The sequence below is a fragment of the Rhea americana genome, unplaced genomic scaffold, assembly GCF_003343005.1.
Source record: "Rhea americana isolate MKP2758 unplaced genomic scaffold, rheAme1 scaffold_326, whole genome shotgun sequence".
Lineage (NCBI taxonomy): Eukaryota > Metazoa > Chordata > Aves > Rheiformes > Rheidae > Rhea > Rhea americana.
Window position 1 is genome coordinate 391988 of NW_028186453.1, and position 27621 is coordinate 419608.

At 46.6% G+C, this 27621-nt stretch overlaps 1 protein-coding gene across 4 annotated transcripts in view; it reads left to right on the forward strand.

The window, feature by feature from the left end:
* Positions 1 to 27621, forward strand: part of DUSP4 (dual specificity phosphatase 4) — a 104885-nt gene that overhangs the window by 52922 nt on the left and 24342 nt on the right. For 3 of the 4 annotated variants that reach the window (XM_085310803.1, XM_085310802.1, XM_085310805.1), the window contains exons 1-2: positions 25540 to 25656; positions 26538 to 26635. The exons of the other annotated variant lie outside the window; for it this stretch is intronic. The gene's annotated coding sequence lies outside the window, so the exon portion shown is untranslated. Of the gene's footprint in view, positions 1 to 25539; positions 25657 to 26537; positions 26636 to 27621 lie in introns of those variants that run through there. 4 annotated transcript variants of the gene reach the window in all.

Genomic DNA, 27621 nt, shown 5'->3' on the forward strand with positions numbered 1-27621 from the left:
AAAAAAAAAAAAAAAAAAAAGGGGGGGGGGGAATGTTCCTGCTCCTGTTTGGGCCGCGGCGTTGCCTGTGAGCTCAATGCTACTCCTGTGAGAAGTAGCGCTACCATGAACTTCAAAAGCTGTGTAGGGCTCGTGGGGCCAACCTTGCACGCTGAGACACACACTGAAACTGCCCTTTAGATTTCTGCTCGCTGTATGGATATTACTACTTTGAAGAAAGCAGGAACAAACAGGTGGCAGGAATAAAAAAAAGGAGACAGTTGGGAAAAGCTTTTATGTTTTTTTTTTCCCCTCCCAAGGGAAAAAAAAATACCAACCACACCAAAAATATTTTTTTCTAAAATGTGAAAGATAAGCCAAAAACACCCTAGAAGTGGGTGTCGGAACAGCTGAAACTCTTTTGGTCATAACTTCAAGTGTGTGGCAAGGGCACAGGTATGAGCTGAGATGCATCCATGTAAGTAGTGACCGCTGGAAAACTCCCTGCCTGCAAGAAGACCAGTCCATAGGCCAAGCCCAGGCTCGGGCAGGATTAGTTAGGAAGGGAAAAATCTGTCTAACCCTCTGGATGTGAAGGTTTCTCTAGGAGTGGAGACTCTCCTTGAGAGGGAGGGAAATAGAGCAAGGGCAATTTCCAGACAGCTGAGCAGACAGAGACCCACATAGAGGGGGAGGAAGGGGCCGGATACCCCCTGCCTGGATGGGGAGGATGTGTTCAGCACCAACCCCACTCCTCTAAGGCCATCTGCAATGACTCATCCCTCCTGTTGCCATAGGAACCCTGACATCAGCAGAAAAGGCTTTTTTGGGGCAGCGCTGGGGACCCTTCCAGCATCTCGCATCCCATGGGGCTTGCTCCGTAATGCAGATGCCCGAGCAGATGTAGACCCTTCTCCTGACCCCAAGGCCCTCGGTAGCCAGGGCGCTAGGTAAAACCCAACCTGCTCTGCCCACGAGCGTCTCTGTGCGCTGCAAACCCCTTCCTGGGCTACCTCCACCTCAGACCTTCTCATCCTTCCTGGAGGCAGAATATAGGGGTTTTACTTAAAAAAAAGAAAAAAAAAAAAGAAAAAGGTTCCCACCCCCTTGAATTTTTCTGGGAAGAGCAATGAGAGCAGGCAGAGGAAGGGAGGCTGCCAGCCTCCTGGCTGAGCTGAAAAGAGGCTGGTGAGGAGTCCAAAGGGTTTTCAGCCTTCTGGAACAATTGCTTTCAGGAGAGGTTGTGGAGGATGAAGGAGGTATTTCAGCTCCAACACACCTAAACGCCTGTTTGAAATAGGTATTTTTGGAAGTCCTTTTGTTTAAAAAAAAGTTTCCAATCGCAGAACCTGCAGACTGGGTGGCTGTTTAAAGGTTTCTGTTCATTCAGGTTTCAGCAAACTTTCTGTTTTTAATAGTGAACCTTTGTCATAAAACTCACCAGCAAAGCACCGCTCCGAATGAAACCCATTCAGGACTGAGACTTGAGACCTAATAGTTAAAGTGTCCTGCTGGGAGGTGGGATGCTCCAGCCCAAGCCCTGCTCTGGATCAGACAGGCAAGGGATCTGAGCCAGGACAGTGAACAACACCAGGCCAGTGCTGCCGGTGTTTTGTGCTCCATGGTTCCTCTCCAGGTCAGATATGGCCCAACTCTGTGCCGGTTTCTTTTGTTTGGATGCTAGAAGTCACTCTTGATGGATGTGGGCTGACAAGGTAATGGCCCGGTACTCGCTCTGGAGGAGCAAACCGTATGGGAATTGACTGTGTTACCGCAGTACGATAGGCTGCGCCTCTTAATATGATTGCCTGACGCTTCTCATAACAACCTATTTTGCTTGCCTGTAACTTCGTCAGACTGTCAGGTGTGACACTCTCAGTGCCACGTCTGCCTTGGGCTGAGTATTTTTCAGTCAAAACAGGCGTAGCCATTTCTGAGAGGGAAAAATCCATCTTTCACCCCAGCTAAAAAAAAATAAATAAATAAATTAAAAGCTTCCAAGGTTCAAGCTGCAATCTGCAGTTTCTCTGGGAGCTGGTAGAAAATCCATCCAGAGCTGAGTGGATGTATAAATCACTGGGAAACAGCAGTGCTCCTGTGCTTAGAAGTACCTTCCTTCTCCCAGTCTTCGTGCAGGGCTGGCCAGCAAACCTGCCTCTGTCTTCAGCTGTGCCATGAGCTCAGGTAGCTCAAGGTTATGCGGTGGCTCTAATGGTGTGGGCAGCCGACGTTTTCAAAGCAGAGCCCAGAGCGTTGTAACATTTGCTAGCGGCTTAATTTGTCGCTGGCTTTGTTCTTGCAGACAGCTGAGCCAGTTTTCCTGAAGATTTCCAAACAGTTCTTTCCAGGTGGATACCTGGCAGGAAAAAAATTACAGCCCACAGTCTGGGAAACCTCCACCCGACAGAAGACAAGGGTAGCGTGTACATTGCTCTGTGTGCATTAAGGTCTTTTTCCTTTTCTTTGAGATTTGGATGTCAAATTGAATCGAACTGAAATCACTTCCTTTTTAGTCATTTGTGTGCCGAAAGCTTCCTAGAGCTCCCTGAATCCGTCACAAAAAGGAGAAGACTAGTTCCCATAACAGCACTAGTAACCCTCCTCCCCCACATTTTATTTAATATCCATAACAACAGACAACATTCAGTTTTGTTTGCTCAGAAGTGCTTCTCAAGTGCAATTGATGCCTCTGTCTCAGAGTGGTTTTTCTGCATTATCAGGGTGGTATCACCACTAACAGATGGGAACGTAGGATTTATTTCCGCTTTAATGAGATTTTTTTTTTTTGCCTTCAAATGGTGCAGCAGAAGAAAGTGCTGAAGCTTACATTTTCCGGGTGTGTTTGATGGAGGTCTTGATGCGAAGTTAAGGAACATTGTGGTTGAAACCCCCATGCCACGTGCCCATCGCTCACCTGGGCAGAGCCACAGATGTCATGCAGGAGAGCTGCACGCTTTGCTGAAGGCATGCCYTTGCTGGTGGTCTCCAGGGTGGTCTCCAGAGCGAGAAGGAGCGGACATGGCAAGAGGGGCTCGCAGTTCATAGGTCAGTTTTTCTCTGGCTGTGTCTGACCTTTTAAGGCATCCATCAACTAGAACCGGTCGAAACCAAAAYCCAAAGGTTTCCACTTAAAAAGTTGCTGAAAGGCAGCCTGTTTAACAAGAGCCAGCAAAGGGGAACACTAGGCAGAATCAGTGTTCACTGGAAACATTTCACTGCTATAAAATATTCAGAGCACTTATGGCTGGCGTGGATTTGTCAAGAGCAGATTATATCAATTCAACCTAATTTTTTTCCCATGACAGTGCAGTTAGCCTTGGGGTGAGGGCACTGTCRTAGGTGTGATATGCCTTGACAGAAGACATTTTAAGGCTGTCCTCAGTGACTATCTCAGAAGCAAGCCAGGAATCACAGCATAGGTGAGACTCTTGTTAAAAATAAATGCATCCTTACAAAAAAAAAATAGTTGCTGACAGTTTACTGTCACACTAGAGGGTCTCTACAGATCTACCTCCCAGAGATTCATACCAGTCCAGATGCCATTTGAAATTTAATGAGTTGGACAAAGAACTTGGGGAGGTGGAGGAAGGGGCGGCATTAGAGCATGCTATCAAATTTGCAGGGCCACATCACAAGCACTTTGACAGTAAGGATTAAAAGTTCAGAATGATCCGTCAAACTGGACAGCAGGTCTGAAATCAGCCAGATAAAATTTGATGAAAGGCAAGTGTAACACCTTGCGCTTCTGAAGGAGAAATCAGATTCCCAATGCCAAGCTAGATGGATGGAATTAAAGACCTTGTGAGCTTGCGAGCTATGATTTTTTTATGAATGGAAAATAACTGGCTGAGCAGCAGCACTGCAAAAAACATCTGGGGATTGCAGAGGAACATGGACAAAATGCGAGCTGGCAGCGTGATCCTGCTGTAAATGGCAGGGCTTGGAGATGCACTTACAGCAGGATGGTCTGTTTTCTAGCTAGTGTTCCTGAAGAGACGAAAGGGCGAGGGAATCCAAGCATGAATGGTAAGAAGATTACAAACCGTGATTCAGGAGGAAGGATGGAATGCGCTGCCCGGAAAGTTTATCCCTTTGTCTTCATCAAATATTAAATCTCCCCCCTCCCAAGATTAAATGATGATGCGAATATTTCCTTGGCTAACGGAGGCTATTACATCTCTCCAATCTTGTGAAATAAAAATCACACAAAATCCCATGAAATAAATCACTTGTACYGCATAAAAGAATATAGACCTGCATCTTTAACAGTGTGGATAGCTAATTAGCCACTGGAACAATATGCCTATAGAGCTGGGAGACTCTTTGTCCTGTGGACTGCTTGTATCAAGACCAAATGGTCTATTTGGAGGAAGATTCTGGTCTTCCTGCAGGAATTCCTGTGCTATGCAAATACTCGTGCCGACTGAATAAAAACGCTCCTTTTTTTCATTGAATCCTAGGAACAGGGTAACAGCTGCATTCACCTTTCTTGGTAGATTGAACCGTTCTGTATAGAAAAAGGGCACTTTCATGGTGCTTTAGCTACAAGAGTATTTTTTGTTCCCATACATTTCTTCTGGGCCTCTGTGTTAAAGAAGATCTTTTCAAACAAACACCAAACCTTTTTTTTTTTTTTTGTATAAGCTGCAGAAGAGCAAGGTGCAGGCTTGCATTGCGAGGGGCAAACACTATGAAGTGATCCTTTCCTTGAGAGTCAGACGTGAGAGGCTCTTACAGGAGCAGCAGGAGAAGATCTGTGGTGTCACCCTTCCCAGCAGTTGGTTTTACTTTGGCACCATCTCTGGGAGCCATGTCATGGGACCATCCTGGGTTGTTTTTTCCTTAGTTTTTTTACGAAGCAAGTTTCTAGGAGCTCAGTGACATGGAAGATGAGCTGGGACTCAGAAACCACTTTTCAGTGCAGTTTGTACTGCCTTTGAAAGCCTGATGTTGGCTTCATTTGAAGGCTCTGTTGCAGTGATGCCTTCAGAAATGCTGTGTGCCTTTGCTTCACCTGGATAGACCCAGGAAAGCATTTGTTGTCTTAGCCAGTGTTGTATGCTGAGAGCTCATATTCAGTTAGTCATTTGCTGTGATGTGTGGGGCTTCCGTGTTTGCAAGGATACCATCCCCTACTGTGTAATCCAGCATTTTGTCCGCCTGGGAGAGGGCCTGTCTCTGGATTAAGATGAATTAGGAATTATGAAAAGCTATCAATGGGCTTTCTTGGGGTGATGAACTACWGTCTTAATTTCTTTTTAATGAAAAAGATTGTAAGAGGAAACTGGGTAGATTAGAGGCTAATAACTGTCAAGAGACTCTCTTAAGAAAAAAAAACACAAGAAGGAAATTTAATAGTTGCTTAGAGGAGGAGAGCTTGATGAGCTTCATCAGTGATACAGGAAAGCTGTTGTTTCTTGTCTGGCTGGGTTTTGCTCTATTTGCTACTCCCCATGCTGGAGTTGGTGTCTCACCCCAGAGAGCCAGGGTTGATTCCCAACACGTTACTCATTGTTTTTTCAGCAGACACAGCACCGGATAATGCAGATCCAAGCAGGAAATTCTGAAGCATGCACCTTTGACAGCCCTGGAGGTATTAAGCCTTGGGATACTGAGGACAGTTTCTCCCTGCCAGGGTGCCTGAAATAGCTATGTTCAAGTATCGTATGGCAGTGGCCTTAAACCAAGGCATGTGGCACTCATTAAGACCTGTTTAAAAGTCATGCTTTTGAGGGTCTGATGAGGCCTTCATGTACAGGATCTTAGCCGTCCTAACATTTTTGAATTTTCCCTTTTGGCATGAGTATTGTCTAAGATTAATTTTGCCTGATTTTAATACAGTTTTAAAAGTTGGGTTTAGGTTTTAACTAGATGGGGACTTGTGGACAACCAAAGACTGCATGTCTGCTCTGGCTGTCGACTTAATACATATCTACATAGTGTTCTGGAGGTGTATCATTTCCTCTAAAGGTTTTTCAATCTGAAGCACTGCAGCGCAACACAGAATCTGCTGTCCTGAGAGTTTAGGCTTGAAGTCARTGTCTCCTGGCCAGGTAGAGTGCAAGGAAATAAAATCCAACAGATCAAGCAGTCCTTTTGGACACCAGCGCTATCTCTGCGGTAATATAAAATGGCATTAGAAAAGGGTCTACTGTTTGTCTGCTGGGAACAGGGCAAGCTGGTGTGGGAGAAATGATCTTTCTAGTGTGCCATGCAGCCTACAGGTTTGTCTTGAGCAACCCCAGGCAGATATCTGCTTGCCTAGATCTGACTGGTAGGATGAAAGGACAGATGTGCACCTTGTGATCTGCCCACAGGTAAAGCTAGTCTACGTCTGTGCTGTTCCAGCTCTTTGGGCTGGTCCACAAACAAGCAACATGCTTCTTTGAGGTGTCTTAGATATATCTGTGACTGAAGATAAGGATTTTCCACTCGCCTGCTCCTCATGTGCAGGATACTAGGTGAGCAGTGCCAGGAGAGATGTGTCTTGTTCTTTGTCCACATGTGGACGTTTCTTCTTGTCCGAAGTAAGTTGACCTTGCTGTGTTGAACTYCTTGCTGGACACCTTGCTGGAGATTCATCCATCGGGGCATCTCAAATACAACTTGATTACTGCCTGCCTTTACCTACCAGGAGGACTGAAAGCTCTTTCCTCATGGGCAATGTTGAGCAAAAAATTCTTTCCTGAATAGCCAAATCCAGAATACGTGTTTCTGGGACCTGAGGAAGCCRTTACATTTCATATAGTCTCTGGGTGAATATCTGGGGAGAAACTTAGGATAATCTCTGGCTGRAGTCGAGTTTGAGTCCTAGCTGGCTGTGGTCACATGTAGTCAGCCTGGAAACATAYCCAGTCCAGATCCACAGGATGAGGCATTTCTATTCAAATTTATGAACAATCTYAGGCTCCCAACTCATTTCAAATTACTACATTTCTTCTCCTTTTCTAAKGTGAAACCATGAAAAGGCAGTGGAAATACCAGCTGGAAGTGCTTCCTTTGTAAACTGAGACAAGACCAGCAACAAACATTCAGAACAGAAAGCCGTCATGGGCCTTGCATCAAGCAATCTGTGGTGTGAACATTTCTGCTGCCATCAAGGGGAGATRTACCAGCTGAGGTCAGCTTTGAGTTCAGTCCTCAGCGTGTGACAGTGGGGTGGCAAAACSCCTCCAGGGCACTTCCTCTTGGCTTTCGGGGAGGCAAGGACCTTCGCTTGACTCTCCCTCATTGCCACAAGAGGGCTCTGGGAGTGCAGCCCAGCTGCCCTCGGAAAGCAGATGCACCCTCCAGTTTGAGCCTTCAAACTGAGTGAAGTCCTTGGGCCACGGCTTGGGAACTCTTTTTGTGTTTGCAGCCTGGACAACGAGGCCATTGCTGAGCTTTTGACTGCTCTGATGTCTTCACTCCTCGCTRTCTTCACAGAACTGCTGCTGCTTGGCCCATATCTGGCCGAAGCAGACTTCCTCGTAGTGGCAGAATATGTTGAATCATGACTTGGGCAGTCATGGGGAAGCAGCTCACACTGAAATGACGGTGGGCTGGGCCAGGGCGGGAGGGGAAATGTGCCCCAGAGGTCGTTTAAAGTGGCATGCCTTTAAGAGAGAAAAATAACTCTTTTATTTCTCGAAGTTTCCAATTCAAAATTAGCAGAAAGCTTGTTYAGGTAAATGGTTTAGAACCCACGCATATCCCTCATTTTTTTCCCCTACATCTTGAACACATCAGAAGATGTAATTATATAGCAAATTTGGAACTTAGGTGACATACTGAAATCGAAGGCAAGGACACCATTTTCTTCCTTCTCCTCGCTGTGATTTAGCTTGATTCACTTGTTCACTAGTAATTTAAGTAAATGTCTGGGAAGTTATGAGTGTGCTGCTCTGCATCATGTTGTGATGGTGAATTAATTCACCATTTTCTTAAATGTCACAGACGCAAGCCCACAATGAGACAAACTCACTTATGAAGGACGTAGGCTGGAAGGTAGAGGAGGAATTCCCCTCATGGCGGAAGTGACTCTTTTTGCTCACCAGGCTCAACCTATTTTCAGCTCCTTTAAACAGATGCGTTTGGGGGAAATACCCAGAGAGCAGGACAAGTTGATCGAGGATCTCTGTGGACACAGATTTGGGTACAAATTGTTCTCCTGCCATGCTGCAGACTCGTTTTGCCATTTGACCATTCTGCAAGAGTCAGAAGGAGGCCAATCTTGTGCACAAGACTTACTATCGTATGGATCTGGGATATGGATCAGAGGGTGCTTGGGATAGCAGAGGGACAGACTGTGTCTCGGGAGMGAAGCATCTCTGGAAGAGCAGCAGCAGAGCAAGACCTGTTTCTGTTGCTGTAGAAGTTGATGGCACTCTTTCCACTGAGTCATCCTACCCGGTTTCGTTGGCTATTGAATAAAAACTGCAAGATGGGAGGGAGCCAGATTCACGACTCGGCAAACTAACCCCGAAGAAAAGTTAGTTAGAAAACTAGCACCAAACTAAACCTATTTGTCCTGGAGCTGGGACCTTCCCCTTCAGAGGAATGGCCCATGGGAAGTCTTGTTAAGGGGCAGGTTGGTGAGGGGAAGGGAGGGGTTTAATCCTTCAGAATTTCAGCATCTTTTGTCACGCTGACAGCTGTGTCAAATTGTTCTCATCTCGCCTTAGAGGTTTCCCTGTGGCTAATTAATTACAGACTGCATTCAGAGTAGTTTGTCATCTTTGTGCCATGAGTCAAGAGGAGTGCACCTCAGCAAGGCCTGGAATTTGGGCTACACTCCACAAGGCATCGCCAAATTTGGTAGTTTATCTGGGGTTGTCTGGGATATTTTGCCTCCTCTCTGTATGACCAGTCTACCTGGCTTTTGAGGCAGCGAAGCATGCAGCAATTGAAGATAGCAGTGATAGCCATCATGGAGTCCCAGGGACCTCTCTGGACCTCACTGTTAAGCCTAAATCTATATGAAATATTAGCCCAGGAAAAGCCATGTCTTTTCAAATGACTGGAGTATTTTTTTGGCATGGCAGGGGGTCTTCTCTCTACCATCCATTCAGACTCCACTTCTCCAGGAAGTGTTTACTCTTGTTTCTTTTTTTTTCTTTCTCTCTCTCTCTCTTTTTTTTTTTTCCTTGTGGATCAGGCCCATGGCATTACTATTGTGGAAATTCAAAATACTCAGTGTTTAGCTCACAAAGGTTTGTTCAAAACTTGCAGAGCATGCCCTGGAGAGGGGCTGTCTTATTTGAAGAACTTCAGGTCTATGGGCAAGCTGAAGCTATTTCTGCAGGAACTGGTCTTATTTGTGCTTCGTTATTATGTAGTGAGTTGAAAGAAATGATGAGTGACTTCAATGACCAGTCATACAGCCTGAATAACAAGTGCACTGACACCCAGGAAAAGCTGAGGGCCCACTGGCTGATACACATCTAGCAGCTATTGGGCTGGCGGGAAAAATGGTTTGTAGGCAGTTCACAAGCAGTAAGTTGGTGAAGCCGGGCCAGAAGGAATTCAGCAAGCCCCATTCCTTGTCTCCCCAACCTGTGGAACGGTATGGTCTACGTTACATGCAATTGCCTTCTGTTGTGCTCSTACCACTTGGTTGGGTGTTAACCCAACCAAGAGATTCATAAGAAAAGCAAATCAAGTAGCCTGTGTCTGCAGGAAAGAATGATGTGTAAGGGCCAGTATTAGGGCATCAACAGTAATTACAGTTAGGAGGCTTCTATATTGCCTTTCTTTCAGTGCTTTATACTGCCACCTTTTAGCTTGGCATTTTATGGATGTATTCTCATGTTAGAATTGTTGCTCTCCATCCTCAAAATAACAAACAGGAAAAAGTGCTAATAATAGGAAGACCTTAATAATCAGGTTTGAAATGAGAAAGAAATTGGGCTCATTTGCACCAGCTGTCAGTTGCCAGGCTATCTGAGCCAGATGGACACAACTAAAACATGACCAGCTTCTCTGAGTAGCCTTCAGTCACACCTGGCTTGAGCTGGCTGGGGCTGTACTGCTAAGTAAGCAGCAGGGCTTGAGCACATGCCCAATTCTCTGTCTGCTCTTAGCTGGCCTTTCCCCACGTGTGAGGTTTCTCATGGAAAAGCAGATCTTTTCTGTCTTCTCCAGACTTCACTCGCAGTGGGGTCCTGGGCTCTGTAAACCTGAAAGTGCAAGTAACGCTGTGACAGTCAGCAAGGGAGCACAAGCACGAGACCTGGACTACATCTATAGGAGCTGGTGACACTGGTATGCATAGAAATCAGGTGTTATTTGCAGGCACCGTACAGAAACTCATGTCTGTGTGAGCACGTAGCCCCGCMGATCCACTGCTGAAACTTGGACTGGTTCCCTTCAAAGGGTGATTTTCAAAAGCCTTTGGATCGAACGACATTGTCAGAGGGCCATTTCAGCAATGCAGCTTCAAWTTTTTAGGTGCGTTTTCTAAGCTGCCAGAAACATGGGATTGGAACATGAACCTGTAAACAACCCACACGTTAGGGGAAGGCTGTGAGCATGTGTTGGGCTTAYTTTCCTGGGGCATAATTATGGCAGATTCTTAAGGAGCACAGTGRTTGCACAATACTTTAATTACTATGTTGAGACGATGCCTGTTCGTTGTAGGAGTCATATTCTGTGGCTCTACTTTCTCTTCAAGGTGTAATTTGAACAGTTTTTGCTGAGATGCAGGGGTGGCCAGCACACGTTTAAGTTTTCTGTATGGTCCATACAGTCTACAAATGGGTATTTCTCACCCTCCCTTTCAAGGTGCAGCAACTTTGTGAGCTCCTGGCCTGTCAAAATGGTCTGTCATATAAAAGAAGCCAGTCCTTAGAAACAGAAGAAAGAAAAGGCAGATTAAGATCTGTGGTTATACCTGTGCAGTGGAGATGTGGTGGTTGCTCTTATAGGAACCTGATGGTTAAGTTTCCTCTTTGGGAAGAGGAGCTGCATCTGCACACACATGTACTACCAAATTCAATTAGTATGCAAGTTCTTAAAGGGCCAGAGAGAAATTTGAGGTGAATCTGGGACAGATTCCCAAATGGTGCACCACAATACACCTAGTACCTGATGGTACACCTGAGTCCACAAAGTCCACTGTATTTTTCCTTTGAAAACTTTAATGAAAATAAAGCAGAAAAAGAGAGAGAGAGAAAAGAGGTGGCTTCAGATTCAGACAAACCCCATCTTGCACATCCAGGAGGGTATTCATTCCATCTTTCTTCAGGGTTTTGCAATCTAAAGTTGCTGCCTGGTACCAACATAGTTGATGGTGAGAAGGGGGCATTGTAGCAAGTGACGTCTGCAGCGTATTCCCTCTGCTCAAGGGCCTGCCTCACCCCAGCAGCAAACCCACTGGTAGGGAAGGAGCTCTACAGTCCCTGCCCATTCTCATCACATTCTTTAGGAAAATTAAATTTAAAGATCCAGGATCCTCATCCCCTTTTCAAGTCCCTATCTCAGCATTAGGGATGCAGCAACATCTGAGGATGCTGGAAGAGGATATCTGAAAGAGAGAGAGTGACAAGTAGTTCCTCACCTAGCATCCTTGGAGACCAACTGGCCAAAGCTGTGTCATGGAAGATAAGTGATTTTAGGAGACAAAAGAGAATGTGAATTCTCTTTTTAGTAGACAAAAGAGAATGCAAATGAGCTGTGGCCTGAGCTTCCTAATCCAGGTGCTGGAGTACCCGTGCTGGATCTCAGGGACTTATTCCAGCTTTCCYCAGTCACATCAATGCTGCTGGCCACAAACAAGCTTTGAATGGGCTCCCTCAGCCATCCCATAGGCTCATTCAGAGCAGACTGCAGCTTTTATAGCTTTCTCTGGAGCCTGCCAATGCTCATTACCTCAAAAAGGACCATTTCTTAGACTAGAGGTGGCTTAGGAGTGCTTCCTTTTGGGGCCTCTCACATGCGTTCTGGGTCCTACGGCGTGGCACACGGCTGAATCAAATGTTAGTGTCTGACCTCCTCATCTCATGCTGTGAGCTCAGCTGGATCTTCCTCCAGCTATTTTTTTTCAGCTCGACAAATAAACAAAGCCACCCAGTTTAAATCCATGTGCTACAGTTTTTATCTGAGCAAGAGAACATTTCCCAGTAGCTATGGCCACGTGCGTGAAGGTAAGGACCTGCGGCAATTAGCAAATGTTGGGAGAGAATACTGGGTCATTTTGAAGCAGGTTTTTCAGTAATTGTATAGATGCAACAATTAGAAGAGGCAGGGGACTCATTAGGTATGCTAATCCCCCGGAGTAGGCAGTGGATTGCAGAACAGTCATCTAGTCCAAATGGTTGCTCATAGCTCACAGTGTGCTTGAAGTACGGTGAAAAACCTCACCCTCTCCTGAGTGGCAACACATATGGGTGCATGTCAGTGATGGGGCAGGGGGGAAGCAGTGCAGGCTCTCTGCGTCTCCAAGCCATATCCTTCAGCTTCTGCAAAGCAAAGGACTCTTGGCTCAGAGACCGCCGCCAGTGCTTCACTGGCGATTTCATTCGTTCCTCTTTCCCTCAGCTCTTCACTCCTTGGTGGCATCCACAAACTACAGGGCTGCTGGCTCCCACAAGCACGGCACGTGCAGTCAGCTGAAATAACAGGAGACGTATATGACGTACAAGGAGAAGCTGAGTATGTTCAGCCAAGAGAAGGGGGGGGGACTTAGCTCTTTCTGCAATTACCTGATGAAGGATAATGGCAAAAATGGAGTCAGATGCTTCTCCATGCTGAACAAGCCCAGCTCCCTCAGCCTCTTTCCTCATACGCTCTATGCTCTGGCTCCTGACCATCTAGGTGGCTTATGCCAGGCTTGCTCCAGTATATTGATAACTCTCCTGCACTGGCAGCACCTAAAGCTGACCACAGCTCTCCAGATGCATTCTCCATGCAGAGGGGAATAATCACTTCCCTCACTCTGCTAGCTGTGCTATTGCTAATGTAGCCCAGGATGTGGTTGGCCTTCATTGCCATGAAGGCTGACTCACATTCAACTTGCTCTCCACCAGGATTCTCAGGTTCTCTTCTGCACATCTGCTCCCCAGATGTGTCCAGCCAGCCAGCCCCCAGTTTGTCCTAGAGTGGGTTTGCTCCATTCCCTGGTGCAGGAGGTGCAGAACTCCRCACTTGCCTTTGATAAACTTCAAGAGATTTCTGAGAGTATATTACTGCAGTCCATCACAGTCCCTATGAATGACTGACCCACCTGTCAGCATATCAACAACTCCCCCCCCAGTTTTGTGTCATCCATGAATTTGGTGAGGATGTGCTCTGTCTCATCATCTAGCAGATCACTTATGTGTTTCCAGCCCTCCAAAACTCGTAAGACTTAGAAGAGGTAATAAATGCAGGGCTTTTCCRCATACCTTTAGAACAAACTCAAGTTTTTCCATGAACTGGAGAGAAATGTCTATCTTCTGGAGATTTTTTTTGAAAATAAAATTCTGAGATTCTCTCAAGGACACAGGATTCTAGGAGCTCAGGATTTCAGAAGTTGTGGCAAATACCATGATACCTCACTATAGGTTAGCACTTAGGCTTATGGTTTAACTACATGCCTTTTGGTGGTTAGTAGACACCTGCTCTTTGTGGCATTAKATATATCACTAATACATTGCATATGGGTTAAACTGATGTGTGGTAGGGTCACAGGAAGGTGAAATTTGTTGACTGCTCCTCTGCCCTGCCCAGAACTGGTTCCTGTGATTTTCACAAGACAAGTTGTTTTTCTGTTCTGCTTGAAAGAGCTCTCCGGGAAGAGGCAATGCTGCTGTTTTGAAACTCCAGCTCTTTGGGATCTTTGGGCTCTTTTTGTCCTGAATGGTTGATTATTTCCCCACTGGACTTGCTTATGTCCCTCTGCAGAAGGAAGAGGTTGGTTCATGGTGAAGCCAATGAGGGGGAGATGCTACCAAGGACACTCTTGTGGGAACTGCCTTTGCATGTCCTAAGATGGACTTTGTCAGTGCCTGAAGATCAGGCCATGATCAGGACTGCCACATGAAAAGGGCAGAGGTAGGGCTTGAAGGAAAGATGCAAAACACACCTTGCTTTTACATTGGAAATTAACCACAGCTAAATATGAAGGATGATGCTGCATCTATGGGTCCTAGYAAGCCTTCTGAGTGCCCGGCTAACGTGTTTTACCCAGAGTTAAAGAAAACAGCACATCTGAAGTCAGGAAGGAATTTCAAGTCAGATTGGCTAGGAAAAGTAGGGTTGGGTTAGTTGTCATTCTGCCTTCTGTAATAGGGATGTGATCTATTTGCTAGGCACATYTGGGAATTTCACTTACCAAAGTCCCCTCTCTTGCAGACATGCAGACACCAAGGACACTGGCAATGACCTTAAGCTCTTTTGCTGTCTTCCTAGGGCAGGATTTTTTTTTCTGTTAGAAGAACTCAAGCTTGCTATGGATCACTGGAGTGACCCTACAGTATCTGGAGTGGACACCCTGTGTCCCTATCAGGACTGAATGCTACTTAATGGTTGACTCTGCAGGAGGCTGAACTAGACAGCCTAAGTGCTCCTGCCTTATGTCCTGGATCAAGGCAAGCAAAGCGCTTCGCACACACAATGAATGGACACTGCTCCCCTGTACAGCTTCTTCAGGAAAAATTGTGTCTTAGAGGGTCCCCAAGACTGAGCTACCAAGATTCACTGACCAGCCCTTGCTGAACTGTTTTAATAGGAGCAAGAAGTGTCTGACCTTTCTCTCTTTACAAACACTTACCCTGTTAGGGAAGTTTTGTTCTAAGTTTTAGGCCATTTCCCGGCAGTTTGATGCCCTGATTGTTTGAATGAAGATTGTAATGGCTGCTAGAATAGATCTTCTCACAGACTGGATCCTGTCAGAGTAATAAATATGCTGGCGCACACGTAAGCACCCCTTGCGTATTAGAACAGAAATGGATATGCCGCCATGCTGCCAGACTGGCTTTTCCCAGGCTGCCTCTACATCCTCACTGGCCCAGAAGAAATCAGATACTTCTTTGAAAGGCGAGGGGGTATGTAGTAGACTCCATCTTGTGTAACACCTAATAGAAAGTCTGAGCCACCTCCCGAAAGATGCCATGTCTCCCCACCTTAGATAAAACATTGTTGACGAATAGCAGGTTTGTCTTAATTAGAAGCATAATAACTAGGAAGAGCAGTTCAGAACCAATTCAGGCGTCTAACTCTCTCCAGCTGCTATTAGAGCTGATGTCTTGGGCAATCAGCTGCAAATGAGTATTATTTGCTAATTGAATCCGCAACTCCCTACATGTGAGATGTGAATGAACGAGGTAAACACACGTGCAGCCCAGCAGAACTCACAGCCGGCTGTCATCCCTTCAGAGCCACTAACACGGCTCTCGTTCACCCTCAACACCGTGGGGGCCTTGCTACAGTTCTCCGGAAGCCTCAGGGTCCAACACAGTTAGCTAGAGAAATTGCATCTGCTTTGCTTCTGACGTTTTGATTAAGGACCTGCTTAAAGCTGCGTAGATATTCCGCAGGCACAGGGGCATTTCAAATGCACACCCACAGTGATTTACGGGGGGGAACATCTGCAAGCTGTGCAAAATGGCTGAGCTGGGAAATGAGAAATAGCTATTCTAGCAGAATAAATCACTCCATGAGCTTTATCTGGTCTTGGCCCCAGCCTTGATTCTGGTGGAGGCTGTCCTATCTTGCCAGAACCCTGTTAGAAAGCACCTTACAAGAGATACCGCAGTTATAGAGTCCCGGACCAGCTGCTGTGTGTGTGTGTGTGTGGGGGGGAGATTAGCAGTTCCAGACTGGCTTTTCCCGGTGAGAGTGCCCTGGATATATTCCTGGGGAAGGATGCTGGTGCATACTGATAGAGTTGTGACACTTGGAAGGGGTGGTGGGCATAAGGTTAGTGTCCCCTGACCCTTATAGGTGCCTCATCCCTTATGGTAGTGGTTCAGAGCAAAGGAGCCGTGTCACTGGGACTCGCTGTTATCACACAGCAATGTGTGGCTGCAGCATAAGAAAGGTTGGAGATCATATTGGAAGCACGTGGCAGGGCTGCTCCTTAGAAGGTGTCGTACATGAACAGTTCTCCCTTCCCCAGCAAGTACTTGCTTGAGATGTTAGATGGTGGAGGCAACCACAGCAACACCAGTACCTTCTTTAGAAAAAGTTTAGCTTTGCTTTCAGCTTGCATTTGTCTGGTGTTCACAGTTAACCGCTAGATCTGGTTTTGTGTTTGCCTAATAAAGTAGAAGTCTCTACTGTCAGAAGTCGTCTTTCCATACGAATGCATGTAGAGGCATGAGGTCTCTTTCTATGCTAAACAGATGAGCCTTGTCCACCTCCCACTGGGAGAGAGCCTTTCCAGACTGCTTCCTACCTTTCTTGACACTTTTCACTTGAATGCTTTCTGTGAGTCAGCAAGCACTGTGTGACTCAATAGCAGCACACATCAGGCAAAACAGCTGCAAAGTAAATTCAGTGCAGCTAAAGAATGTGCAGGTGTTATTCTGGGGGATCAACATACCTTCTAATGATGGTGCGAGGTGAACTCTGGCCAGAAAGGCAGGCTGTGCAGCAGGAGGGTGGGAGGAGGGCCTGGAAGCAACGCTGCAGGATTTGGAGAGACAAGATGGCTGCACGGAGAGAGAACTTCATGGGATCAAAGCAGAGGTGTAAGAAGTACTGCTAGAGGAGGATGTGAGGCCATAGGTAGCCCTAACTGGGATATGCGTGTGCCGTGAAAGCACCAAAYAGTGCAGTAACGTGCACCTCAGAGCTGTCAGCTCTAGTGCTCAGCTGCAAGGTGCTACCATTGTCCTGAAGCTGTCAGATGCACCTGGAGGCAGACCAGCTACCACGGTACTATAAGGCCTGGCAGGCTTGCTGAAGTCAGAGCACAAGGTGCCCCACGAAGAGGGAGCAGGGGCAGAGAAATCTGCGGGAAAACTCTGCTCATTTTAAGAGAAGTAGGCCAGGGTAAAGACAGATACACTAAAATAGCCAGGATGATGAGATACTGGGGAGAAGGACCTGATGCAATCACCTCAGCACAGTTCCTGTTCCTCCTGGCTTGGGTGAGTGTTTCCTCAATGCATGAGACATGCATTCAGAAGGTGACACCACCCCACCTTTCTCTACCCTTCCCATGCCCAGGAGCGCTCCTGACCGTGAGAAAGTTCTGGCATGCTAAGAAGACTCCTGTAGCAACGCCTTGCTCACTGTCAACTGAAAGCAAGTGACACCCTTGCTAACAACTAGTTTCAGAAAGAAAGCAAATACACACGAACATGTTCACCTGTCCCAGGCAGAGATGAGTGATCAGTGCTGTCTTTTGCRGGTGATATTATTAAGGCTTTTCAGCCCTTGCCTGGGCAGCTGTATCGCCAAGGTGAGCACACATCTCAGATGAGGAACCAGAGGGATCTTAGAGTCCTTCATCTTAGCAGATGCTGCTCTGAATTTTGTGTGCCTGAATACTGCTTGTGCAACCCAGAGCACAGGAATATTTCCTGGAGACTTTTCTGGTTGTTTGGTACTTCTCACATACATCTAGGTGCAAAGTCCCCCCAAGATCTTCCAGTAGTGGCAAATGGAGCAAAGAGTAGCCCAAAYATTTTTTCTCTGTATTTCTGGGGGTTGTTGTCCCGTAAACCAGAGCCAGCCAACACATGTTTTGAAGACCCTATTGCCACCTTCACTCCCCATCTCCACCTACAATTGCTGAATTCCTCCATTGGAGACTTTGACTGGTTAAAGGCAACAGGGAACTGCATTGCACATGTGAAGGTGGCTTGGGAGCCTGGCTCACAGTACTCAGAGGGAGCGCCTACCTCTGCTGATAGGATTTCCAAGAAGGGAGCCAAGAGCCACCCACATCGGTCACGGAGACCGTGTCTTTCTGCAACACACCCTCCCTCTCATCCAGCCCCAGAAAGGGCCTGATAGTTCATCACATGTTCTCCTGGGTGCTGAGACCTGCCAAAGCTTGTCATGCTGTGCAGCCCAAAATAAATGCTTGCTAGTTCTTCTAGAGAGCTTCCTCCTTCRCCTTCAGAACTTCTCCACTCACCCACCTCCCGCCAGCAAGACCCCTAGCCTGGGGTCATTGGGCATGTCCAGATTACCAGTGGAGAGGGGACCGCAGCGGCAGGGTAGGGCAGTTGGCTGAGGCTTGCTCTACTAGCCGTGACTGATGGGCCAGTCTGGTGTGCAGAGGGTCAGGCAGCACAGTGTGCCTGTGGTACCCAGGGTATCTGTATCTCTATTTTACCACTAGCCCTCATGATGACTCCCACTCTCTCCTGCTTGCCTTTCTCCCCTTGGAGGGCTACCTTTCCACTGGTGCTGGTGCTGCTGGCTTTGTTTCCCCCTCTTTTTCTGGTAGGGTTACAGGACACTTGCACATCTTTTGCTCTGAGCCAGCCTTTGSGCAGGAGAGTTTAGTTACTAGAGGTGAGTGAGTCATCTCCCCCCAGCATCCCGAGCAGCCCAAGTGTGCAAGAAAGGACTACCATAATGCCAGAGAGAGAGAGAGTCACGTCAGCAGGGACAGCTAAAGRGAAGCACAGAAATAGATCTTTGGCCCAGTAATGTCAGAGGGAGGGAGGTCACATCCACACAGCTGAGCACTCCACACCCTGCTCTGAGCTGCCCCCCGGGAGCAGCTTCCCGGTGGGCTGGCAGTGCAGCCAGGCTCAGGACAGGACTTTCTCAGCCTCCTCTAACATAGGGGCAACTCATGGTTCCTTGGTGTGGGAGGCCAGCAAGGAGGATACTGCTTCTTCTGGCTGCATCATGAGTTTGGCCAACAGAGCTGCCAGAAAACTTGCCCAGTAGGCGACAGGTAGTAACCATGGGGGATGAGAGAGAGTGAATAACTGAGGGTGAGTGGCAGTAATGGCATCCCCCAGGTCTGCCAGCCAGTGAGAGCCGAGCGCCTCCCTCCTCATTCCCTCCCGTCAGGATCAGTCAAGGTTAGCCAAGCGTGAAGTTTTTCCTTCCCTTTCTCTCACTTTGGCTTGTTATGTATTTTACGCTTGCTGTCTCCCCCCTCTCTCTGCCTCACTCACACGCGCAGGCATGCGTGCCCAGCATGACTCACCTAGCTGCCTCCCTTTAAACAGCCCCTGGCGAGCAGCCTGCCACGACTGTCTCGTGCGCAGGATGCTGCAGACTCCTTGAAACCACAGTGCGATTACAGATATCCCTCAAATGGCTTCAGATCCCAGAAATCGCTCCAGCTCAGGCGTATCTGGGAAGGACTGGGGGTTCGGGCTTTGCAGTGGTGTGATGGGAGGAGTGGGGAGAGCAGTGAGAATTGAATCAGGAGTTGAATCAGAACTCTGCAGACTCCCATAATGCTATCAAAAGGCTACATAAAAATGAATCAGTAAGATGTCAGCTTGTCGTTGATGAAAAATACAAAATAGAGCTGGGCTTTCTGTTCCAGTTGTGTGAAATTCTTTCTGGTCTCTAGCCTGCCCGTGTTTACTCTCCCTGTGATCACTTCCTGCCTATCTGTAGAAGTAAAAGTGGTGTTATTTCAGCATCCCCTCCAGATACATCAGCTTTTGCTCCCATCTCAGGGACATGTAGGCACCATAAGACACCCAGAGTAAATCCTGAGCAGCTGGGTTATTCCTATTCTCTAAACCTGAGGGATTTTGAAGAGATGTTTCTTCAGCTCTGTTCAGGGGCAGTTGTCCTATAGGAGATCACAATGCATCTTCCCTTGCTTTGGGTGTGAGTCTGAAACCCTTCTTCTAGGCAAGGTGTGTATCTTTTTAAAGCTGACCTAATAATTACCTTGAAGGTTTAACACACTGGGCTTATTTCTGCAGGGTGGGCCAGATTTGTGGATGGGGGCAACCAGGAGTGTTGGCAGAAATGGAGCAGAGACCTTGTAAAACAGGCTGGGAAAAACAGCGGGATCTCTCACAGCTGCAAAGCTCCCTCACTTGAAGAGATTTAGATCCAGATCGAGCAATGCGCTTAACTGTGAGCTTGAATTTTAGTGTCTGGGTCAATTAAAGACAAGCCCATGCCTTAATGAGCTTTGAGACACGACCCAGCAGGACTTGGAGTGGTGTTTCACACTGCTCTCTTGCTTTCTAGAGAGAGCAGCATGCTGGAGGGTGAGGAAAACTCAGTATTGCAGTACAAAGCAGTTTGTGTGAGACATCAGCAGTCCTATTATTTGGTTTAATTTGGCTCAGGAAATACGAGTAAAGGAGGCAAGGGACCCTCGGATATGAATGTCCGGGACCTTTGCCTGCTCAGTGCATTCTGGATCTCTGGGATTTTGCTGTTTCCCCGATCTCTGGTGTGACCGCTGCGTGAAGTCCCTGCTGCTCTGGTTCTGGRCTGGCCCTTACATCTCCTTTCCATTTCTGGGATGGAAGTTGATGGAGCAGCATTTTGCATGCTCGCTTATCTTGGGGTTGATTTTTTTKGGGGGGCAAAGCACCTGTTTTTGAGAACTGAAAGAAAAGAGAGGACATGGGAACTGTCTCAAGCTTTCGCTTCTTAGCAAGTGGGTCTCTTTTTTTCGTCTGAATGCTGTTCACCTAGGAAAACTGAGTCATGGGGTCAGATACGGGTCAGGCTCCCCCAGGCAGCCAGTGGCAGAATAGGGCTCCACGAAGTATCATCCTTCTGCTTTAACCACTAATCCTCACTAATCCTCATCAAAAAGTAGGGCAGAAAATGATGTGGTCTGCTTGGTGCCTGCCTTTCTTACCTAGGAAGTTTTTAGTTTATGATGGGTGCTATCCCATCTGACATACTCCTTATATTACTTGCCATATATTCAAGTAATACAGGAACTTCTGTTGGAAGATCTAGGCATTATCAGCTTCAAAAAGCCCCATGCCACACTTGGTGCTGACCACAGCGAAGGGACCACACCAGCTGTAGGCCATACTGTGCCATTTGCTTGGATGATACGCATCTCCTTGGGTGGCAGGCTGAATCCTCCACAGCCTGCAATGTGGGGGCAGCAGATGGTGGAGCCCAAGGGATGAAGGTTGGGAAGCCTGTATCAGGGAATCTTCTCTCAGAGGGCTGATGCTTTCCACTGTCCCAGGAGGCTGTAAAATCTTGCAGCATGCATGAAGGGTTCAGAAGAAATATCATCTCTACTTTGCCTCCCCGATGTTTTATTTCTGAGCCTAGAGCATGGCCACTGCTCTGCAGACAGCAGCAGGTCACGTCACAGAGAAGTGAATCAGTGTTTGGGGGTGCTTTCAGCCAGCTGCAAGTGAGGAGAGCAGCCTGCTAAACACCTTCTCAGAGGATTTCCAGGACTCATTGCTGAGCTCTTGATGGCCATTTGTCCAGCTGCTGTATGAGAGACTAGTCAGCAGGAGCTGCTGCATCTCAGTGGTTTTATTGCTTCTCTTGCAGTCTCTCCCTCTGTCTCCTTCAAATACCACCTCTGTCCACTGGCTTTCCTGAAAAGATGCCAAGTTTTTCCAGGCTGAGTTATTCAATCCCTTTTCACCTCAAAGAGAAGCAGCCTGAAGTTGATGTGGTGTTAATCACAAGCTTGCACATGTTTACCATGGCAGCCTGGCTCCGTGAGCATCTCCCACTGTCCTTTCCTTCTCCTAGCAGCCTGATGCAAGTCCAGCAGCACTAGGCCAACCTGCTGCTCAGGGGGATCAACAAGACCACGTTACTTCCTGTAAGAAGGAGTTAACTGAACCCAGGTTTCCTTTGCCAGCTCCTTCCCAGACTCTTCAGGGAAGCTTTGGCACACACAGTGCAGGAGTCAGCCTCTGAAGCCACTCTGTCCTCTCCTATTTGGAGAGAAGAAAGTGAACTCAGCACACTAGATAGGGGTTTAGTCTTCCTGATGGCCATGGAAGAGATGCTCCCCCAGCTAAAGGACTGATTTCCACTCCAACCATGTCTATTATCGTTGCTCAGATTCTAGAAAGCTTCCTGCTAGCCTACGTTAAGCCCTCATCTCCTGATCTTCTTTTGGGAAGTCCTTTCTTCTCGTGTATCCTGTCTGCAGGGCCGTTAGCTGGCTGCCTTCACATCTTTCCTTTTACTGATTCACTAGGCAATGTTTTGGAGCTGAATTACTGGCTGTGTGCTGCAGTGTTTGCGACACCCAGTTGTGTTTGCCTGAACATCGAAGGGGCTTGCATAGAATCCTTTTTCTTTTTTCTTTCTTTTCTTTTCTTTTTCTTTTTCTTTTTTCTTTTTCCTTTCTTTTTTTTTCTTTTTCTTTTCTTTTCTTTTCTTTTTTTTTGACATTCTGGCATTCAATTTCCTTTGATCTAGGCAGAAAAGGATTCTGCTACCTGTTCTGGATGTTGGCAGAGTAAGATGGCTGTGTGGACCTATTGCCTCTCTAATTCTAGGGAGTGTGGGTTTGTGAACCCAATAGGGTCTGGCAATGAGGATGCACAAAGAACATCAACTAGAGAGAAGAGCAGCATGAGAGACAAACTTTCTACAAAACCCGTGACCTACAATACGGTCTGTCACAGAGATGCAAGGTATCCAACACGGCCACAGTTGGGAGCCATGTTTTTATCTTTTCCTACACAGATGATACACACATCTACACACAGAAATCAGTTTTACAGGAAACAGAATGTCCCTGGCATTTTCAGACCTACCTCCATCCCCATATGGAGGCAACAGATAAGACCTGTGCACAATCCCACATATGGGATTCCAAAAAAAAAGACAGCAGTTTCAGCAGGAAGGAAATATTGACACTTCATCTGAAACACCAGAGATGATACCTCAGACAGGAAAAGGGGCAGTACAGAGGTGGGTAAAATTATCCTACGAGAAAGTCAGCATCAACCTTGTTTTGTCAGGAAAAGACAATCTTTCTATGAAGATCATGCTGAACAATGTAGGCAGCTGGATCCACCTTTCTGAGCGGGCATCACTATTTCCAGTTTGGGCCTCAGTTCTCAGATCTGATGGGGCACGCTACAACTGAAATCTTTGGAAAAGGTGGAGAGAAAGGGGTAGACAGCCACTCCAGAGAATAGTCAGTCATCTGCAAACAGACACTGGAAAGAAAGAAGTGCTGGTGGTGCTGTATGATGCACAGGGAGGTTGGTCTGGTTTAAAGGTGGGTGTAGAGATAAAATCCACTGATGTATCCTGGAGTAGCATCGGGTTTGGAAAGAGTTTTAAGTGAACTGACCCTTACTTCTTTTAATCTGGTACTACCTGAAACAGAGCAGTTGCTGCAGGGGTAATCTCTTAGGGATTCGTGAGGTGCAAATCTTTCCGTGGCCTATTTCACAGTTGCACTCAGCCAAGGAAAAATGAGGATGTGGAGTTTGGCCAGGAGCCCTTTACAAATGGCTAATTCTCCTCCACTTAAAAAAATCCTACGTGTAGCTGTTACACACTGCTGAATCTTTGCTGGTGTCCCACTTCCAGCACTGATTTGATCTATATTAACCAAATTCAGTGCAAAGTTTCCAGGCAAATCAGCCTTTGGTTTCTCAGCTATTCCTTCCTACTGCCAGCATTTTGAGCTGAGCTGTCTTGATAAGCATCTGTTGTTTGCAAATCAACCCAGCTGCTCTTCAGGTGCCTTGATCACCAGAAACATCTTTAGCAACATGAAAAACAACTTCACTAAGAAGCCATATTTTAGTTAGGACTTTCATGTAGCACCAAGGTTTACTGCTGGAACTCACCAGCCCACCATATCCACATTGTTTGCCCCATTTTGCATGGCAGGATATTAGATCTTATTAAGAAAGCAATTTGTGACAAAAATCTCAGCAGAAGGATGGCAGGACATGTCACTGGCGTRTTGAAAGAGAGAAATAAACAGCAAGGATTTGTATTCAGGAGAAACGTCATTTCTTCTGACAGTTAACTTTGGTCTGAGTCAGAGCAAAGCACCTGTTTGTTTGTTTGTTTKTTTAAGTTTTCCTTTTAACTGTCCCTTGCCTTCCTTGCAGGATTTCCTCTATGCAGGTCTCTTCTGAAGGCAGAGATCTGGCAGTGACTACAAGGAGTGCAAACATGTGGTCACTTAGTTTTGCATTTAGTGAAACTTTTGTGAACCCCAAATATTTCAATTTTCTCAATGAATATACGTTTTTCAAAGAAACCGAGTAGCCATCTACTTATACCTGAGGTGCCAGCACGCATGAAAACACCCATGCGCACAAATAAAGCAACCAAATATAGCATTCATTAGAGAGAGCTATTTTCAGATTCATAAAGGTTTATTAGGTACAGTTGAAAATAAAATAAACAACTATTAAGAACAGCTCAGTGGAGACCTATTAACTCTGCAGGAAACATTTGTCCTTTCTGACAGAATTACAGAATTATACTAGTGCTCAAGCCAGTCTGCTAATACAGTTTGTTTCTAGTGCTCATTTCCTTGATAATTTTAAGGCCAGAGGTTTGTGGCTCAGATTTCATTTTCTAGCTGATTCAAGTGGAAATACTTGGCCCCTGGAGAAAATATGGGCTGCTCACAGGTTTGTGAATGGATAGAAGAGCTTAGGTGGGGAAGGAATTCTGCAGGTCTCCGTCCCCTCTCGGCTCCAAGTGAGGCCACCTTCACAGTCAGGTCAAGTTGCTCAGGGTCTTGTCCAAGCAATTGATTATGATCTCCAAGGATGGAGATGCCACCATCTCCCTGGTCCCTGTCCTAAGCTTGCCCTGCTGCCCTATTTCCCCCGTCCCATTGGCCCTTGCCTTAGCTCATGTCTCTGCCTTGGTCACAGATGGCCTCTTGAGCATGAGCTGTTCCCTTCCCTTTTAGATGAAATGACTGGCTGGGCTCTCTTTCAGCTCTTGCTGAGATGTCCTTTCTCTTGCCTTGGAGGAGAGGAGCTGTGACTCTATCCTAGTACAAGGTCAATGCAATCAATGTTTGTTGGGAAAAGGAGAAGCAAGCAGTGGCGGAGAGACCACCGTGGAAATCTGGTCAGTAGCATGAAGATCTGACCCCCAAGATGCATTAAGTCTTCCATTTATATCTGGGCATGCTACGTTTTCCCACTTGGACAGCTCTGTATATAGCCAGGTTTGTCTAGCATGTGAATCATCTAGGAATGCTCACTGAAAACTAGGTCRCTTAATTGAAATACCTAAATATGGCCTAGGATTCAATCTCTATTTTTACCACATCTGTGTTTAGGACAAATAGCATTTTTCACTCCCTTGATGGTGAGCAGAAGGCTGGTCAGAGTAGGCACTGCATGATAGCTTTTCTATCACTTACCAGACTTCATGTTGACAGAAAATACATTGCTCAGGTTTTGCGTAAGCTCTCCACCACTGCGCTCTGTTTTTTTCAAGGCTTCAGCCTCAGGTTTCATTTTTGACTGTAACAGAAGTCAAATGGTATTTTAAAAATCAGAAAAAACCCATCTCAAAACCACATACGGTTTATTATACTCAGGCTGAGCTGCTCAGCTGGACAGAGCATATCCGGTAGCGATGCCGGAGGAAATGGTGACCGAGGATTCTGCGAAATCTGTATTGGGAAAGGAAGTGGGGTGAATGTTGTCACTATTTTTATATGACTTCTTTCTTACTCACTCTCCAAATATATGGCATCCTCTTGGTGTGGAATAGCTTCTCTGTTGTCAGAAGTGGGTCTGCACTGCTCAGGCACCAGGCACCACGAGGCTGAGGGCATCATGTCCCCCAGAGCCCCCATGGAGTGGGGCACAAAGCACTGGTCAGGTGAGTTCTGCTCCCAGGGAGCTTCCACAGAGGAGAGGATAYCATTAGGTCAATGTCAGAAACATTTGTGGGCTGGATGGAACAAGTGTCTATCGACAGGAGAAAGGCCAAGTAAGAGATCTGCTCTTCCTAGCATCAACAGGGATCTTTCAGATGAAGAGGATTAAGAGAAAACACTAATTAAGGAAGCCCTTTGAATGGGTAGAAGGACCAAGGTGTTATAGATCTACAAGACCCAGAAGCAATGTGTGGACACCTGAGATGGTTGTGCAAGACTCCGATATCTTGTGCAAGACTGATAATGAGCCCTTCCTTCTTCTTCTTGGAGAACTGAGCCTCTAAAACCTTGGATTGTGACTTCTTTCTTTTCACTCCTACTCTGTGCATATTTATCCCAAATATATTTACTCTATGAATACCGTATGTGTAATTTCTGCCGCTGTGACTACAAGCACCTGAAAACGTGTGTATGCAGATACACAGCAAATCCAACGGTGCTGCAGGTAACAGGAATTTCCACCACAGCAACAGCAGCTTTATTAATTCCCTGAATCGCATTGGCTGAAGATTAATTAYGCAACCCCTGATAACGCGCAGGAGCTCTGTGAGATTGTAAATGATTCATATGCATTTCAGCCTCTGGGGAGAAAAAGTCAACAGGAGACAGGAGGCCTTTGAATCAGAGGGGCATTTTGGGCGAAATGGCACAGCTTTCTTCTTTTCCTGCTTGCATTAGAGCAACGTATGTTGCTCCTAGGTACTTTTCTATAGGACTCCTAGATAGGCCCCGAGATAAAAAGAAGAGGGCTTTTCCAGGTGGTTTTGGTTGATGTCTGATAACACTGCTGTTTTGAGTCAGAAGGAATTTTCTTTATAAGCAGAAAGTCCTGTGTCGGTGTGTGGTGTTCCCAGACCAGCATCCGATGGCCACAGGTTGATGCGAGATCAGCACTTCCTCAGTCCATCCGTCCTCTCGCTGGTAAGAGCCAGGAATGAATGGTGAGCAAGAAGTAAAAGCATGGTGCTAGCATGTTGTGTTACTCTCCCAGAGTACTGTCCTGGCCTCTAGCTATGTGAGACTGAGGGAATTACTGAAGCAGAGGCAGTGTCTTTGTAATTAAATTAGCCCTCGATGGATTTTTCTGTCATGAATTTGTCTAATTGCTCTTTAAATCTGTGTGAGCTTTCAGCCTGCACAACATCCTGTGGTTCAATGTGTCACACTTTAACTATCCACTGTGCAAAGATGTCCACTTTTTGGAAATTGTYGTCTAGTTTTCTTTGCTGCTCCCAGTCCCTGGAGCATCCTGGCTCATCAACATGTGAGCTGAGCAGTGCAGGTCTAGGTATACTTCTCTCTGCGACTCCCCTCCCGCCTGCTCTCCTTTACGAAATTAGCCACAAGTACASACAAAAGAGGCTCTGCTGGATCCAAGCTTGATTTTATGTGACAGSGAAAGTCAACATATTTTGAAGGCAATTGAGTTTGCCAGCTGGGAGCTGCGCATGACTGTTGCCTGAATCAGCCAAGYGCTGAAAGTGTGCTTAACTGTGGGTCTAAATTTTCCCTTTCGTGGTCCTATGGTCTGGGCCAGCTTTTGCAACAGCTTGCAGATGAGTGTGTCCAGGACAAGTTCACTAGAGTATAGATACAGGAGACAATCCTTGAGCCATGAAGGCAAGCAAATAGCAGTTGAATATTTTAATAAGAACAGTCTCTTCTGAAGGGAGCTCAGCTCCCAGATCATGAGTCTGGGCCCATACAGAGGGACTGGTTAGGTCACTGTGCTTACCTCCTCCGTAACAGTAGTAACATCGGTCAGAGCCCTCACATCCATGGTTTGCTTAGAGCGGAATGAAAAGGTACCTGGCAAGTGACCKGAAATCATTGGAAAGGAGAATGATTATCGCTCAATCCTCTTTTATCGCAGGCCAAACTGCATGCTTTGCGGATCCTCTCAGCCA